Here is a 19,924-nt window from a genome sequence, read left to right on the forward strand (position 1 = left end):
GTGGGGTTTGGAATAATATGGCATACTGACTAGGCTAGTCTAGATTTAGACTTTAACTAACGGTGTAGATGCTCTATGAAATATAGCTATAATCATCAACGGAGTAAACAATTGTTGACTTGTCCATGAATGTGTTGTTGGTGACCCGTTAGTAAAATATCTAACAATTTTTTTTTTGATAATATCCGTGAATGATTTGTCGATCAGTAATATCCATAGGTGATCTCTTGGTGAATATGTTGTCCACAATCCGCTATCGAAGCATCCAGAGGTAAATTTCGTCAATGAAGTCTTTACCCACACCTAATTTCGCACGAAATTTCACAGACCGTTACCATAATCATAACTAGTTTAATACCCGTCCGGTGGACGGGTTACGTTGATGTATTATATAGTAACAATATGAATGAACCTATGAACACAAAGAAATAAAATAGAGTCAGATTACACAAAATACATGACAAACAAAACTAACATATATTAACGTTGTGGGTTTCCCTTTGAATTGTGGGTGGGCCTGATCATCAGAACTATCTGTTTTCACAAAGCGCGGGTGACCTTTCACCAATTAGTTTACCGGAATGGTCGGGCTTGTATAGCATTCGTTTGCCATTAAAAAAATTCATCTTGCAACAATGATCCTGTAGAATTTATGTTAGTGGTTCCCATATTGATAAGAAGTAGAACAAACCAGCCTAAAAAAATACACTAAGTGGGCTTACATTCAAGAAAATGAAAAAAAAAAAAACTACTAAAAATGATAGCTCTTTCCCTTTGATACTATATATGTGACTGATGAAAGAGGTGGTTCCCTTTGTCCGCCACAGCTCTTTTGCCAGCTGCAATCCTAGAATTTTTTTCTTTAAATGTCTATATAATAAAATATTTAATAAAATGCACAAATTAAATTAACAAATAATGACCAAGAAGTCAAAACCGCTCACCAGCGTCACAGTTCACATCATTTTTCGATTTCGGGCCCGTATTTAGATGCTAAAAACTGCGTGATCTGTTGATCTCCAATTTTCAATAGTGATAACTCCTAATCTTGTTGGTAGGAAAGCAATCTTTCTTTGTATGAGCTTTTGTAATCAACCATTGCATATCCATTTTCTCTGTTCACTTCCAACTAAGTAATCATAAGTTCACTTGCATTAAAAAATAATAACAAATAACTGTAACTTGATTAGAATCATCCATCTCTGAAATGTGTACACTTTTTTCTTCATTTTTTTCTTTTCACCGTCTTCTTTTGCTATCTTGATAAGAGTATTGTAATGCACCCTTGTGTTGATTATCCTTCTCCACATCAGACTTAGTGGCTTCACAAGGATTCACGAGTTATGTTATTCAATACAAGTAATCATATGTTATTATAGATTTACCACATCAGACTTGAAGTTGCATCATTCCCATGATCATGGGCATTAAGGAAACTACAACTTCTGTGGCATCTCAGCAGCCTCTTCCATCACAGAATCTACGTTTCTGTAATTAGTTTGATCCATTAGAATGACATCTTAGCCCCTACCGATGGATCTTTCTTCGGTGTAGTTTCTACCGGTGTTCCATTCACTATTGAGTAATCCAACACTCATTGACAAATTACTTGCTGGAAATTCTGGCTCATTGTCAACCTTCTTTGAATTTTGAAGGGTCAAACCGATCATCTCTTATTCAATTTGTTGACCTTCCTCGTAAGTCGAACAACTTTCGACTGAACAATTTGTTAGTTGATTTGTATGCGTTGACCCGTCTTTGTAACCCGAAAATGCAACGATCGTTTAGAGTTTGTCACCCCACTAAATGAAGAATCGCCAACTTCAGCTATTACAAATCAGTCGTAGGTTTCGCAAACACAAACACAAACACAAACATAAAAGTTATAATCATAAGAAACCATAGTTTAAATCTAGATGCTTACCAGTAAACAAATTTCCCTTCTTGTAATACTCCCTTATTGCTACCATTTTTATCCATCTGAAGTTTTCAATTGAAACTCTACTCTTACCTGATAACTATGCAAATCAACAAAAATATATAATTGAAAAAATGACAGATTTCTTACAGTAAAAAATGAGCAAATTCAATCAGAATTAACGAAAATTAGCATAATTACGGATTAAGTGCCAATTCTGATAAAACCAATCTAAAGTCCAACCTTCATTGCACGAATCTAAAGTCCAACCATCATCTAATGATCAGATTCTTTATCTGGAGATTTGTCTTCAATTTAATTCACCATTTTCTCGTCTCATCTCATCCCAGAGACGATTTCAAATTTCCTGCAAAGGTGTTGAGCAAACGGAACTGCTACCGGATTTTATTACTTTTGGTTTTAATTTTTTAATATCTATTTTTAGAGATACATACAATCCTTTTGCAAGCTTCTTCCTCTCGGTTGCAAAGTCCATTGGATGCTTGATCACATCATGAAAATCTGGAAGCTAAGGGTAAAACAACACATTACAATTATATGATTATAATCAAACTTCAAATCATAACTTCAACAAAATGAATAAAATGATAATAAGAATGCAGAGCAACACAAAGCTAACTCCTCATGGTTAACTGGCTCACTTTAAACCCCATATCTATCTTTTATGTCACAGTTAATCCACCATTAGTGACAAAAAAAAAAAAAAAACACAAATTTATGGGTGGAATTTTAATCGCAGCATGCAATTACTGTCATGTTGCAGATCATCATCATCATCTCCTATCTTTTCATCTTGAAAACAAATTATAAGTGTGACCCATTTGATAAAAATGATGAATTAGCAAAACCCTTGATTAGGTCCACACATATATGTGTATATTATTTAAATTGAAAAAAATTAAAATTGGGGGTTTACTTACAGACAGAGAGCTAATTCTTCAAGAACCAAGTTCATGATGGGTTCAGGATCAAGTTGAAATTGGGCAAGCCGGGTGGGTTGCACAGATCAGCAAACAGATTGTCGATCTTTTCTTGATGAAGAAGTAGAGGTGACGAACTAAACAGAAGCCTAATTGCACTTCTTGTCTTCTCTTCTCCATTTGATCGACAACAAACTAAGAAATCAAGGGTTCCTTGCTTCTTGTAGGTGGAGGTTACCGGCGGGCAACGTGGGGAGAAAGAGAAGGGTCTCAACTGCTGTGTGAGGATTTTAAACATTTAAAGGTAACCACATTGAACCCTCGATCCAAATATAGTTTTGTAACTTGCGGAGAACATGGCAGGTAATGGTGGAAGCAAGGAAACTGCCGCAAACTGATGTCTCAGCGGTTAAGAAGTGGAGTTTAAACGGCCCAGATTTAATCTCAGCATAATCGAATGGATGATATTAATTTCAAAGGTAACTTCCACTTAATGGGTTCCATATATATATATAATTTACAATCTATTTTTATATGGTAATACAATAGAAGAAGTCTTATGTTTCCTCTTGTCCAAGTAAAGAGTAAAGACCAAGCAAAAAATGGTCATTTGTCAACCATAAAACAGAAAGACTAAAAGAATTCGTCAAAGTCTCTTAATCCATCATTTTCCACCCTTTTAATTAAACATTTTACGAATCTTCATGGATCCTAATACAACGTAGGCTACGTCTCCCTCTTCTATCTCTATAATCTGTATATATGCAACCATTATCTCTCAGAAATCACAATATTCATAAACCACACCACAAGTTTCATCAAAACCCAAATTCATTATACTATGGAAGATCACATGAATGACATTGTAGATACAATTTCTCTCTCTGACCTTCAATTCGAAGACGATAACATCGATTCATCATCATCATCGTCGTCGTCTCCGTCTTCGTTTGATCAAGATTTCTTAGGGTTCTTTAGTGAAAAACCGAGTCCTAATCCTTCACCTGAAAACATTATCTTCTGTGGAAAAATAGTTTCATCAAAACAACCAGTTTCCAAGGATACAACCCTAATGTTTCGGTCAACTTCTGACTCTTTTAGGTTCATGAAAACTGTTTCAAAGCAAAGCACTACAAGGTCAAAGTCAGTACCATCATTATCATCTTCACGCAAGTCAAAATGGCATGTGTTTATGTTTGGTTTTGGGTCAGGAAAGTTTCCAAGTACAATGGATATGAGTGACATCAAGGGCAGGCAACTCCGGCGGCAGAGTACAGCGACGGTTGAGGATGACAAGGAGGAGAGTGTTGGCCGGAGAAGTGGGAAGAAGGGTTGGTGGGTATTGGTTGACGTCCTAGGATGCAGCAGTGGATACGAGAGAGACACCATGGTGGTGATTTAGGATCTAGTTGACTAACATGTAGCTAATTAGGTGCAATGAATCAGTACTATAGTTTGTAAGTTTAAACATGCAGTTCTGTTTCAGTTTCAGGTTGTTAAATTTTAGATTCGTTTTGTTTTGTTTTGTTTGATCTTGACTTTGCTTAAGTGTACATATATATACGCATATATGTATTAGTGTACTTTAGAGGAGGCGGGGCACTGCGTTAAACTATAATGCGTGATGGTTTAACGCGTTAATCTTCCACCGCCGGTCATTGTATAACGCGTTAATCTTCCACGAAATCAATTTTTCGTTATTTTTATCACGGCGTTATTTTTTGTTTTGTGAGGGTAGTTGTTGGTTGGGGGAAATTGTTGGTTGTGGTGGTGAGTGATGACCACCCCCACTAAAAAAGGTTGTGAGTGATGGAAAAATGGTTGCTGACATGGCGGAACATGATTGGATATTGTGAGTGATGAAATTCTATCACTAGTGACCACCCCCCTACCCTTATATATGCTTAATGAAGGAATATACCACTCTTAGCCTCGCCAAACAAAGATAATTCTCCTTGTGACAAGCCTTTAGCCGGAATGTAGTATTTGTTTATCACTAGAAATATGAGTATGTTAGAGAGAGATAGTTGTGAGAGATCAAATGACCTTACTTACATGAGGTTAGTAATATTTATACCAAGTATTGAGACCTGTCATTGTCAATGAGGGGTCCGCTTGATGGCATAATCGTAATGTTGTGACGCCTCGGTTTTGAATGATGGTCCCATTGCCATGCATCTAGTGGGGTGTTCCACGTCAACATAGCTTGTTAAGATATCCGCCAGGGTCCGGATATGTGGATTCAGGACCCGTGGATTATACTTGACCTGAGTGTTTCGGCTTGGTATCATACCTTATGTGCCACCAAAACTTCTAAACTCCAGGTTTAATGCTATACGGTTGTCTTTCCCTTTTTTGAACCACAATTTTTTAATAATGAAGCATTTTTTATGGGTTATTGGATTTTATCACCCGCAACTATCGGCCTTTGGCCGTTGCCACCCGCAACTAACACTTTGACACCCGGCACCCCCAACTTGACTTTTTGTTTGCACTGGCTCTCAGTTAAATATTCTCTAACTTGGTTAATCATTTGTCCGACGTGGCACCATTTGGCTGATGTGTAAATGCTGATGTGGATGATGAGGTGTTATGTCTCCTTCTCGTTTATAACACAGACATCCCAAATGAACCCTAATCTCCATTCATCCCACATAATCACTGCAAAAGCTCCGATCCCCCCCCCAATTCATCGATTCATCCCACAATTTCATCGATTCATCCCACAGAAACCCTAATCGAGATGAGTTCATCTTCCAATTCATCGTGGAGTGTGAACCGAACCCCTAAATTGTTCAAGGTTGATTTGGATGGAAACTTGTATTGTCATCATGAAGTTGTTGTTGTTCTCGCATCGCTGGTCCTAAAAGTGTTCGACATGGTGATCAATTTTATGGTTGCCCTCAATAGCCTGTAAGTTGTTTACTTATGGATTGAACTTAAATTCTTGTTGAAACTGAGGTTGGTATACTGTTTTGTAGTTATCCGATTGCAAGTTCTTTATGTGGAAACAAGATTTCAACAAATTTTTCGAAGCACATTCAAACTGTACTTCAAGTCCAGTCAGTTATCAAGAATTGAAAAATGAGAACTTGGAATTGCAGAACAAGTTGCTACTCGAAGAGAACACGATGCTGAAAAGACAAATTCTTGGCAAGAAGTCCATGTGGATGCAACCATTTCTGTTTACTATGTGTTTTGTCATTGCATTATGGATGTACATTTTGAACAAGTGATTTAATTAGGTTGTACAATATTGAGGTTATTAATGACAGTTGTTTAGTCTGTTTTGACCCATTTGTCATGACAGTTCTTTAATCTGTTTTGACCCATTTGTCATGATTTGGTAATTACCAAACCAAAGTGCAGCCAAACATAAGTGAATGACCAACAGTTTTGACCCAAAGTGCAGCCAAACATAAGTGACCAAACATCTGTTTTGACCCATATTAGTGATTAGGTAATCACCAAACATAAGTGCAGCAAACAGTTGTCAATTTTGACCCATTTGTCATGTTTTTGTGATAACCAAACCAAAGTGCAGCCAAACATAAGTGACCAATATCTGTTTTGACCCATTTGTCATGTTTTTGTGATAACCAAACGAAAGTGCAGCCAAACATAAATGACCAATATCTGTTTTGAACCATATTAGTCATTTGGTAATCACCAAACATATATGTGCAACAAACTGTTGTCTGTTTTGACCAAACATACATGAACAAACATAAGTGAATGACCAATATCTGTTTTGACCCATTTCTTAAACAAACAGCTCCAAACTGATCAAATGCCCACAGCTCCAAACTGATCAAATGACCACAGCTGTTTTGACCCATTTCATAAACACCTGTCATATACAAAGACCTGACATATATATACCACAACTGTCAAATGACCAAATTACCCCTGCAAGCTTTAAAGCTCATATAACCCACTGCATATATATACCACACCTGTAAAATGACCAAATTACCCCTGCAAGCTTTAAAGCTCATATAACCCACTGCATATATATATATATATATATATATATACAACACCTGTAAAATGACCAAATTACCCCTGCAAGCTTTAAAGCTCATATAACCCACTGCATATATATACCACACCTGTAAAATGACCAAATTACCCCTGCAAGCTTTAAAGCTCATATAACCCACTGCATATATATACAACACCTGTAAAATGACCAAATTACCCCTGCAAGCTTTAAAGCTCATATAACCCACTGCATATATATACCACACATGTAAAATGACCAAATTACCCCTGCAAGCTTTAAAGCTCATATAACCCACTGCATATATATATACAACACCTGTAAAATAACCAAATTACCCCTGCATCATTAATATTAACTAACCAAAACATTACATACCACATTAAGTCATTACATTACATAGATCCATTACTTACATGATTCTTGTCCAAAAGAGGCATTACAAAACACTAAATTGTCCAAACATAAGTCAAACATTCACCAACTAAGCACATCCTTCTCTGTTCCCCTTCCCTCTTGGTCTTCCTCTTTTAGCGGACAGTTTGCCCCCTCTTTGACTGGTGGGTTGGCTATTGAGTTGACTTGTCTGCTCAGTTGACTGCTGTTGAGTTGACTGCTGTGTTGACTGTTGTGTTGACTTTCTCTTCCTTATGTTCCCCTTCTGTCTCTTTGATCCAGGTTTAGCTGTGAGCAATAAAATCACATTAGTTAGCATAATTAGATATCTACAACAAATGAAATAAAACACTAAATGCCCACCTGTATTCATCTTCCCTTTTTCAGCACATTTTCTCTTGTTATGACCTCTTGCTCCACAAATACCACATGTCATTATAACCCCATGCTTAGTTAGTTTTCCTGGCTTTTTAGGATCCTCATGAGGGTCTTTCTTTCTGTTCTTCTTAGGCCTACCAGGAGCAACTTTTATTGGAGGTGGATCCATTGGATAATCAACCTTTGGCCAATACTTTTCACTAGGCAATGGAGGGATTGTGAAGTCATAAATCTTCATGTATGTATCTTTGTGGTAACACTGGTCCACATAATCTTCTGCATTCTTATGTAAAAACCCAGCCACAGCACACATATGCTTACATGGATATCCCATAAGTTCCCACTTTCTACATGTGCAGGTTCTGTTATCCAAGTCAACAGATACATCATCAAAGTCTCTTACTTGGAAAACTTGATAAGATGAGGGGTACACTTCACACCTATAAACTGCACCTTTGGAAAACTCTAGTTTTTCCTGTATATTAGGGCAAATGACAACATCTTTGGCAGCCATTTCTGTTTTTTTGTCACTAACCTACTCATGATCTGAATTCTGATATCCTCTAACATGTGAATAATATGCTTTGACTTGCATTGATGATGTAACCATTGAATGTTTCTACCATGTTGTTCACTATTACATCACATTTAGTGTGAGTTTTCAAGTACCATCTGTTGAAACAAGTTTTATCATGTTTCAATAATGCTTCTACTGCATCAGGGTTGATTGATCTCATCTCATCAAGTGCTTGAATGTACTCAGGTTCACAATAAGCCCTTGTAGCTTTCCAATACAGTTCCTTCAACTCCTCATCCTTGAATGTCTTGTGCCAGTTAGCATAGATGTGCCTTGCACAGTTTCTATGCTCTGCCCTTGGCCATATTAGTGCAACAACATTCAATAGACCCTGCATGATCATAAGTGTTAATACTATGCAGAATATAACAAAGGTATTTCTAGTAAGCATCATAGAAAAGTGGTACCTTCTGCTGATCTAATATGAATGTCCATGCTTCCCCACCATCATTTATTCCCAAACACTTCCTGAGCTCTTCCATGAACCATTCCCAACTATCATTGTTCTCCCCTTCAACCACTGCTCATGCCAAAGGATACATCTGATCATTAGCATCCCTTCCAACAGCAGTCTGCATCCGGCTAAAAATCCTTTTTTGACACCATCAAAACATACAAATAATCTAAAGAATGTTTCACATGTGGCTGTTGGATCTAGATTGATAAAACCTGGTGGTGCAGTTACAAGAACAAACGTTGATGTTGGATTTGTTTTCTTCAAAATATCCATGTATGCACCAATTTTACTATAATGATCCCTCATTGATCCATGCAACTTCTTATGAGCACAAGATTTAGCCTTGTAAGGCAACCACTTAGTAATTATGACCTTATACTTCTGTTTTATAGCCAATACAATCTCCTTAGCAGACCAATTGGGCTTGGATTTAAACAATGGTAGGAACTCATTAGCTATAAACCCTGCTGTTAATTGTCTGTTCTTTATCATGTTCCTTTGGCAGGAATGTTTATTCTTCACTCTTTTAACCATATAACACTCCTTACCCTTATGCAGTGAGCATAATAAGAAAAATGGACACCCTTCTATACACTTGACAACTATACGACCACAGTTGTCCGTCTCACTCTTAGCAAGGTACAAATTCCTACCATTAGTCACTAAATACCTTCTCACTGCCTCTTTAAAGGCATCCCTTGATGCAAACCTTGTTCCTACCTTCCAAATGAATTTCTTCCAGTTAGTGTGTTCAGTTACAGATGGAGCAGCTTCATTATACTTCTTACCCCTGATATCATCGTCCTCACTTTCACCGGGTGTAAGAATGTCACCATCTGATTCCTCGTAGTTGATGTACCCCTCTATATGTGCACCCACTGCATCATTAGTTTCATGCAACTTTCCCTCTGTTTCTTTCTCCTTTAAGCATTCGTCAAACAACTTTTTTTTGGCTTCACAATCAATATGAGTAGCCTTTCTAACTGCATCTTGTGACTGTCTCCATTCCAAGTCCTCTCTATCTGACTCAGCACCATTTACCTCTTCCAGAACCTCCTCATCATCATGATCACTGCTTGGAATTAGGTCATCAACATTGTCATCATCCGATTCTCCTGCTCCAGCTGATTCTTTATAATCACTGTCATCACCATATTCATTGTCTATATCCACTGAAACCCTATCAGTTGACCTAGAAGGCTTTGCGGATTGGGCTTTTTGCTCATTGGGCCAGGGAGGTGGGTTAGTGGGCCTGGAACAGGAGTGGGCTTCATCTGCCAGTATTGGACCTGGACTTCGGGGAAAGGCTAGAAGAATGGGACCCATTATGGGACAGACAATGCATTACAGACGTATGATCATTACGCTTCAACCGGGGGTTGGGTCAGGACTTCCATAAATGGTTCATTCCATGTCATAACCTTACCGGCCAAGTGCAACACATCTTTATCACTCTCAAAGTGATGAAGTCCCCCATCATCAGCATCTAACCCATACATATGCAATTTTCTAGAACTGTAAAAACCGGAATCCATTGCATAATCTAGAAGTTCAAAGTAAGAAATGTGGTCTACATCTACTCTAACAAGCTTTGAATCACCTCCTACACATACTGTGCTTGACCAAATCCTACCTCAATGTTACCGCCAATCCATAGCATAACATCTATTGTTGAAGACATCTCAAAAAAATGAATAATTTCAAGAACTCAGGTAACTCTTACCTTACATTCGGCAGATTAGGGCTCCATTGTCATGATGTGATGATCGCGATGATGAGTGAAGGTGATGACTGAGATTATGATGTAAGGTAGGGTATATAAATGAGACATAACACCTCATCATCCACATCAGCATGTACAGATCAGCCAAATGGTGCCACATCGGACAAATGACTAACCAAGTTAGAGAATATTTAACTGAGTGGTGCCAGTGCAAACAAAAAGTCAAGTTGGGGGTGTCGGGTGTCAAAGTGTTAGTTGCGGGTGTCATCGGCCAAAGGCCGATAGTTGCGGGTGATAAAATCCAATAACCCTTTTTTATTAATGAAGCAACTAGCAAGAAGTTAGAGCCAAAAACTTAAGATATCGATTCAGTAACAAAGATTGATCAATTGGTTTTGACATAACTTTTTTTTGAAAATAAAACTTCATTAAAACAAACCTCCGACCCAAACAGGCAAAACGCCAACAAAAAACATCCCCGACCCAAACGGGCAAAGGACACAACTAGAGCATATACATAGGATATTTACACCACTCCTTCCAACTAATAATTTCACCGACCTAAAACCTTTCGATTTAATTTTTATCATAATTTCATGTGAACTTCTCCTGCTGATCTGATTGAAAACCAACTCGTTTCTACTTTAACATACATCAACATGCAATAATAACCAAACCATGGATATTTTTTTCTTTTTCTTTCCACCTTGTATAGAACTATGTATATCTATTAAATCTTTAAATTCGAAAGCGAAGATCGAAGGAATGTTGCACCAAGCACTGATAGATATGAAATTCTATCACTAATTATCATGTAACCTCAATATAGAGATGAAATTCTATTTGATTAATTAGTAGAAAACCATGTAATGAACTTCAGCACCCCACTATAATTGCTGACCGTTATTAACTAAGCAAATGTTATTTAGCCAGAAATTATTGGCGTTAGATCTAGATTCGATCTTCTATCATAATGGTTTCATAGCATGGTTTTAACTTATTTTATTAATGTATTTTTTTAAAGTATCATATATATTACTAGGGCTCTGTTAACGAGCTAATTCGTTAAACAATTCTCCGTATTATTTGGTTTTATTCAAATGTGTGTATTTCTAGTTTAACTGGTTATATCTAAGTGTAGTGGAATCACACCCAACTCCACATGGAGTAATTCCATTGGTTGTGGCATGGGTTCAACGCACTGCCCCCAAACGCCCAATCAGAGCGGTCCCCCCCTCCCGGCTGATGTGGTCATGGGCGCCACACCACTACACACACTCTTATTATCTAGTCGTTGTTATCCTCAGTCTATTAGAGCACCCCACCCATATACCACAACACCAAGCTTCGACCTTAGCTATCACATCGGATTCTAAACACTCCTTTAAAAACACTCATTTATTTATTTTTTTCTTTTTTTGATTACATGAGGGTTTAAACAGACTGGATTTGTTTCCATAAATGGAGAGTGTCGCTACTACAAAACATGTTTTTGTTACATCAAATTCGTAGCAAATCCATTAATTACCTTATGCGTCCCTCATTAACAAGACAATGCTACTTACAGAGAAAGGCGTGTTCATGGAAAACATGTACATAATCGTTCAAGGGATGATGAACAATTGAATTGAAACAAAGAAGCAATTGGTGAATCTATGGTATCCTATGAATATTTAAGCTTAAAAAGATTGAGAGAGGCTTTCTTAATACGTATCAACAAAACTCATATTTATACTGAAAGGCTAGTTTTCGTTTGTATAGTGATCTACACACCGCTCTAAGGGTAAAATCATGATATCACAGTCACTTTTTTTTTACAAGATTTAATGCATATCGTGTGGGACTGAGCTCGACGCATCACGTCATGATGGTATATGTTTTTCATTTTCCTAAGGAGTATGCAATGTAGAAAACATAAAATCCAACGAACCTCATGTGTAGTTGGACTGAGCTCCACACCAAAGAATAGATGGACAAGATGAAACAATGTGTAGCTCATGTAAAAGGGATAAAATCCAACGAACCTCCACAACAGTATTAGCCAAGGTGCGATACTCAGCCTTTGTACTAGATCAAGCTACAATGTCATGTTTTATTAGAGTTCCAACTGAATAGGTTGGGCCTAAGAAAAATACAATAATCAGCAGTAGATCGTCAATCATCGGGACAACCAGTTCAATCAGCATTAGAATAAGCATGCATATCAATTTTATCAGATCGTCGAATACTCGAACCATGGAGAGGTCGTACCCTAAAGATATCTCAAAATGCACTTGAGTGCCACCTAGTGACGATCATTAGGTGCCTGTAAAAACTTTGATACCTTACTAACCACATAAGCAATCTTGGGTCGAGTCAAGACTTAATACTGCAAATCACCAACTGTGCTTCGATATAAAATGGGATCAACCAAAGGAATATCTGTATGACGAGAAATCTGGAATCTAGAGGAACTCAGAGTCGATAAAGGCCGACACTCAGAAAAATCAGTGCGCTGTAAAAAATAAAGTAGATAGCGCTGCTAAGAGAGATGTAAAACATCATTAGTGAAAGTAGCCTGTATACCCAAAAAATAGGATGGAACCCTCAAATCCTTAAGCGGAAACTATGAGTGCAGGCGCTCAATCAATCTAGTAACAAACTCAGAAGAGCTCCCAGTAATTCAAATATCATCCGCATAAACCAAGACATAACACACCATCGAACCTCGACTGTAGACAAAGAGGGAGGTGTCAAAAAGATACTAAGAGAATCCACGAAAAACAAGAGTCGTTGATAGCTTAGAAAACCAAGCTCCGGGTGCCCGCTTTAGACTATAAAGAGCCTTATACTAGTAAACAAACATGAAGATGTCAGGAAGAGTTAACAAAGCCTGGAGACTGTTATATATACATAGTCTCAGATAAATCTCCATGAAGAAAGGCATTGTTGATAGCAACCTACTTGATGACCCATCTGAGGAAAAAAACAACAGAGAGAACAAGACGAATATTGGTGGGTTTAACCACCGGGCTGAACGTCTCAGTATATTCAACACCCTTAGTATGGGGAAAGCCCTTGGCAACAAGTCGGGCTTTGTATCGACTCACAGAACCATCACGATTATGCTTAATCCTATAAACCCACTTACAACCAACAATGTTGGCATCAGTGCGAGCCGGAACCAAACACCAAGTCTGATTGACATGTAAAGTACCAATCTCAGAACGCATCACATCCCACCAAACAAACCACTGTTGAGCCTGTCTAAATGTAGAAGGCTAGGTGGTGGGAACAGTGAAAACATGAAAAAGAACATGATCAAGAATGTGGCGAGCCTGTCGTATGTAATCACTAGAACGAGTGACCATTGAGTGAGTTAAAATAGAAAAGGGGAGAAGGAAGGTATGGTGGAGAAGGAGGAGAAGGATGAGAAAAAGTAGTAGAAGAGGAGGAGAAGAAGAAGAAGAAGAAGAAGAAGAAGAAGAAGCGGGAGGGGGAATGAACGAAGAAGAGAAGGGGATAATGAATGGTGAAGTGGGAAAAAAGGAAGAAAAAGCAGAAGTGGAAGAATCAGGATTATCAAAAATCATCTCATGAAAATGAATATGTCAAGATGTATAAGTACGAGAAGTATGAGGATCATGACAGAGATAACCCTCATTATCAGAAACATAACCAACAAAGACACATGGAGTGGATTTGGGTGATACTTTGTTCGTCCGGGTACCACCTAGAAACGGATAACACAACACCCAAAAGTGTGAAGAATGGAGTAATCCGATCGAGAACTGAATATAACCTCATAATGAGAGGAATAATGAAGAACTAGTAAAGGTAACCAGTTGATGAGAAAAGCTGTAGTGGTATACACATCATACCAAAATTTATTTGGTAAGCGAGCATGGAACAACAGTGCACGAGCAACCTTAGAAAGATGACAGTTTTTCCTCTCGGCACCCCATTTTGTTGCGGTGTATATGGACAAGAAATACGATAAGCAATGCACGAATCTGAAAGATATCTAGCCATCTAACCATGAGTAAGCTCAGGAGCACCATCACACTAAAGATGTTTGATGACGCATGAGAAAAGATTCTCAACAAGTAGTCTGAGGTGATGAAAAGCATCAATCGCCTGAGAACAATGAGTCAACGGATAAATCCATGTGAAACAACTAAAATCATCAATAAATGTGAAATAAAGTATCGATATCCAGATCTAGACACAACAGGTGAAGCAGTCCAAATATTATACCAAATAATTTGTAAAGGAACAGTAGAGTGTGATACAATAGAAATATATGGTAATCTGGATGATTTTGATACACTACAAGCAACACAATGTAGACATCACAGTGTCAAATGGATGACCAAGCCGGGAATGCCAAGTTTCACGAGAAACAAAAGTGAAAATAACAAGCGAATATAGCTAATATGGACTAAGACACGTGTGGTGGAGGAGCTATTCATTAACGGTTTGAATAGGTAGACAAAGATAGGAGAAAACAACAACTATAGGATGACCAATCACTAACTGCGTGATTGATAAAAAGGTCCTTGGCTAAGCCATGAACCATAATGACATGTCTAAGAACTAAAGTATGATCAGATAAGTGAAGTAAAGTGGTACCAATATGTGAAATAGTGAGATTTATACCATTTCCAACAACTTTTTTCTGTTCTAGTATAGGCTACAGAATCAGAGACAAGAGTTGCATCGGCGGTCATGTGAGCAGTAGCATCCAAATCAGGTATCCACGAATCAGTTTTCTCACTAATAGTGGATAAATCTGCACTAACCCCAAATGAAGTCTTCTAATTAGCTCAATATTTAAATTTAGCAGGCCAAAGCTTTCTTGTAACCCCTAAAACACTGCATTGACCATCGTGAAACCCTAAAACCCAAGAATCAACGGCGGCATCACTTGCTAAGTAAATCCGAACATCGTGGCGCTGACCATCACCTAAAACAACACTACTAGAATTCTGATTCAATTGCGAAGATGAACAACCATTTACCATTCCGTCGTTAACGACCCTAGAACAGTCGACGAAGATAAACTATGACCGATCGACCAACCTCGTTCCGCTGTTTACTACAAGTTTTATCGGTGGGATTTAACATATTTGGAGGCTAATGTGACAACCGTCGCAAGATTAGGTTAAACCCCACTTAAACTATGATTTTGTTACTATTTTGAAACTTTAATAAAGCCTTTATTCGTGTAAACATCGCCTTGTGATAGATAACTGCCTATATTTAGTAGGAGTCTCGAAACAAAACCCTATCTAAATGTTTTGATGTTACTTGACTTATAACCATTTAACTCTTGGATAGAGTCGTTGGGCAGGGTTGGGTAGCGCTATTCGTACTAATACCCTCTCATAATCTATGTATATGCTAGCTAAAGTACATTAATCACTATTTAAAATGACACATGAGTGAACTTCCTCCAATTGAAAACGAGAGAACTTGAAACGTGAGAACTTGGGAACTAAAAACGTGGAATCTTGAAAATGAAAAACGATAACAGTGTACCCTTTTGTTTTATCGTGTGAAACAATAAATTGGGCGAAAACGAAAACGTCAGTATGCTTGGTTGTAACTTTTGTAAGCATAACCATTTGTTTGCATTTTTTTTACATTACACATGCAAGCACAAGCAAGTTTTATCTTTAAACGTACGTTAATCGTTTTAGCATGCGAAACTATAAGCCTGCAACTCGCCAACTTTTTTTAGTTGACTCTTTTCGCATGTTTTTAGGTGATAACAGTTGTGTTAGCTATGGACTTGGATTTAGTAGAGATTGCGTTTGAGGATTTGACTGCATAGCATCTTACGTTTTAGAGGCATTGCATGAAAGCTTTTGCCTCGTGCATTCCCACGTTTTCGCCTAAACGGGGTGTGACAACCGATTCAATTTCACACTGCTTATAGTTGATATTTTAGAATTAATGGCCATGAAAACAGAGTAGAAAAGAAACAATAATTATAGAAGAAGATTGTGGCCGAAAGAGAGAAATTTCGCCGAAAAAATAATCAAAAAATTGAACAGGGTGTAGAAACAAGAACCGAGGATAATCGGACGAAAGACAAGCAAGAACGAATAAGAAGCAACACATAGGAAAATGGGAAAAAATACGTGCTGGAATAGGAATCAATGGAGATCAACAAAATCAATGGAGGTCATAAGTTACCATGAAAACAAAGCAAGATTCAATGAAATCATGTATATATATATATATATATATATATATATATATATATATATATATATATATATATGAGTCACGGTATCTATACAAGCAACTAATACACGTGGCTAACTAACTCAACAACCTATACATACTCTGAGATATATCTATACACTAATTCAAGAAAAAAAGGGATCTAGGACATTTATTCTACAAGTTTTGAGACTAGATATTTTACTTGTGTTGGCTTATTATGTCTTTACTTATTTGTTTTTTCATTAAATACACATGTATATGTATTTAAAAAATTAAAAATTAGGGGGCCATGTTTTTTAGGGGCTCTAAGACTGTTGGGTTTGGGGCTTGGGTTGACATGTGGCGTAGATAGGCTCCACCAGGGCACCCAAAAAAAGTGGGGTGTGGAGGGGGCGTGAGCTAGCTAGCGTGGGTTGACATTTGACAGCTATTTTTTTTTAATTTTAATCATAGAATTTAATATATTAATTTTAAAAACACCTATTTAATTAATTTTAAATAACTATAACAAAAAAAATACATTACATCACAAAAAAAAAAAAAAAAAAAATTCAATCATCTTCGCCTTCAACATTGTCAGATCTAGGAAGTGTTGAAACATGTTGTACCAAATCAGCTCGAAGATTTGCATTTATTTGTCGTGACTCGATTAGATTTTGGTTTTGCGTTCTATGTTCGTCACTAATATTTTCGTTATTTGATTGGGTCTCCTCGGGATTATATTCAACTATTGCCCGGCCTACATCCTATAAAATCATGATGTGTAGAATGATACATGCGTACATCACGTTTATTATTTGATCTTTTTGATACAATCGACAAGGCATGCTCAAAATGCGCCACCTTTTCTACAAAACACCAAATGCTCGCTCGATGTCATTGCGTGCCACCATCTGAGCTTTGTTAAACTTTACTCTTTTAGGATCTAGGGTTCCATCTCTTGAAAAAGATTTCACAAAAACAGCCCACTCAAGGTAAATTCCATCAACAAGATAGTACCAATGAATGTATTCAACGTCATTTACAAAAAAATGTTCCTTTAGGTCCAACACCATTTATCAGATCATTGAAAAGGGGCGAGTGATGAATAATGTTTATATCGTTATGTGAACCTGGCATACCAAAGAATGCATGCCATATTCAAAGATCTTGTGATGCAACAGCTTCAAGCATCATAGCCGGCATTCCATGATATCCGCTTGTGTGAGAGCCTTGCCATGCAGTTGGACAAAGTTTCCACTCCCATTTCATACAGTCTAAACTACCTATCATCCCGGGGAGACCATAATATTCAGCGTGATGTTCCAAAAGTTGTTGCATGTCAATAAACGTCGGTTTTCTCAAATATCTTTTCATATATAGTTTGATTATATAAGCACAAAAATTGTGAAGACTTACCCTAGCCACCCGTCCCGACATTTTTAAATACTCGTCCATTATGTCAGAACTATTCCCGTAAGCGAATTGTCTTAGGACGCTAATAACCTTTTGCCACGTGGTAAATCCTAAATTACCACGTGCATCGGGTCTTTGTCGGAAAAAATCGTAATTATCCTCTAAATCCTTTGATATTCTTAAATCCTTTGATAATCTTAATTACTCATACGAAAACGACGCCTAAACAATCCTGCATCATACGTTGGTTAGGGTGACAAGTAGTCACTTACCAGCAAAGCAAATCGTTAGCGGTTTTGCGTTCATGAACGATATACTTTCTCCATTTGGGTCGGGGTTGGGAAGTCCGTTCTTCTGAATCTTCAACGATAGCTTTCAGGAGCGTAGCCACTGTTGATAATAATATTTCCGCCCCGTCGTTCGACGAGGATGACGAATCATAACTATCTGATGAATCGCTTGAACTTGAAGAATTTATTGTATAATTTTTTTTGGGTGATGGGAGGTGGTTTTTGAATATTTGGATAGTGAAATTTATATAGAATTGGGTGATTTATATAGAATAAAAGTTAAAGAATTTTTTTATATAAAATAGCCGTTGGCCAACGGCTAGCCCAACGGTCACATGAACTCAGCCAATCCCAGTCATCCATATCAGTTCCCCAACCCGCCCCACGTCAGGCTTCATAGCCACGCCAGAGGGGCAACGCTGCTACCCAAGGTGGCCAGATGTGGCTAAAGCGGCATTGGTTTGGTTCCCACGCCCGAAACCCAAACCCAAACCCAAGCCCACACCCTGTGGTCTAATGGTGGGATTGGCGGTGGCGTTATGAGTAGTTCAGTTCAACCGTTTGAAATTCCATTTCAAACCACTATATATAATCGGAATCGACAAAAGCCGCAACGGTTATCGAAAAACAAAGGTAGGCTTCTCTCTTTCAACGGTTATCAATAGTATCTTTAGAAAGGTAGCAGTGAATCATTGTAGTGTTTTCAACTTGATGTTATTTAGATTATCAATTAGTTACCCAGTGTGTCCATTGCTAGTGAATAAATATCGTAGTTGCATGTTTCTTTTTTGTTCATGAAAATCTACATGTAAATTGTTAGGGTTTTGATCCTCGGTGGTACGCGCGTATATTAATTGTTAAAAAGCATTTAGGTTTTTTTTGGTATGCTTTTATCTATGTTAAGTAGGTAATTGATATGTGTTATGTACATGCTATGGTGTGACTCAATTTTTATTTGCTTTGTATATGCTAATTAAAGTCATGATGCCCTCGACATCGATTCTGAAGCAAGAAGAAAGGAATTGGTTGGATCTCCCATCCGATGTAACGGCCAATATACTTAAAAGGATAAGTATGGTTGACATACTTGAGAACGCGCAGAAAGTGTGCACTGCTTGGCGTAAGATTTGCAAGGACCCTGCTATGTGGAGGGTTATCAATATGAACGACATACCGAGATTTGGTGCAAGACTTTCACGTGTTGAAATGTGTAAGCATGCTGTGGATAGAAGCCAAGGCCAGTTGGTTGATATCACTATTGTTTCTCTCTATGATAGTGGTCTTCATCTATATGTTGCTAAAAGGTATTGGAGCTAACTGTAACTGAATTTTTGCATGTCCGTTCTTATCTTAACAGAAAAATAGATGTCTTGCATTCACTTTTAGTTTCGTCCACCACATTATTTAAAATATATTTATGTACAAGTTGTATAACTAGAACTAACGTATAATTTAACAAACATTTTAAGTATTTTTTTCCTTTTTAGTTTTATTTAAGATCTATGCAGCTAGAATAAATCATTTTTTCTCTTTGAGATACCCACTAATCGTTTTTTAAGAGTAAATTACAAAAATCGCTCTTTATGTATGTCACTTATTGCAAACTGTGTCATTTATCTTCAATAATTACAGA

The 19,924-nt window shown here is 37.5% G+C and overlaps 1 long non-coding RNA gene across 2 annotated transcripts; it reads right to left on the reverse strand.

Annotated features, from left to right (window-relative positions):
* Positions 1-311: 311 nt before the first annotated feature.
* Positions 312-3,334, reverse strand: LOC110908947. 2 transcript variants are annotated; one of them, XR_004879772.1, is made up of 4 exons: positions 2,860-3,334; positions 2,162-2,447; positions 945-2,018; positions 312-847 (listed from the first exon to the last, which is right to left on the reverse strand). It is a non-coding gene; the product is annotated as an uncharacterized LOC110908947 (long non-coding RNA). The 2 variants fall into 2 exon arrangements; XR_002575044.2 differs by having other exon boundaries at positions 945-2,447.
* Positions 3,335-19,924: the final 16,590 nt, after the last annotated feature.

The sequence above is a fragment of the Helianthus annuus genome, chromosome 14 (genome assembly GCF_002127325.2).
Source record: "Helianthus annuus cultivar XRQ/B chromosome 14, HanXRQr2.0-SUNRISE, whole genome shotgun sequence".
NCBI classification, from domain to species: Eukaryota; Viridiplantae; Streptophyta; class Magnoliopsida; order Asterales; family Asteraceae; genus Helianthus; species Helianthus annuus.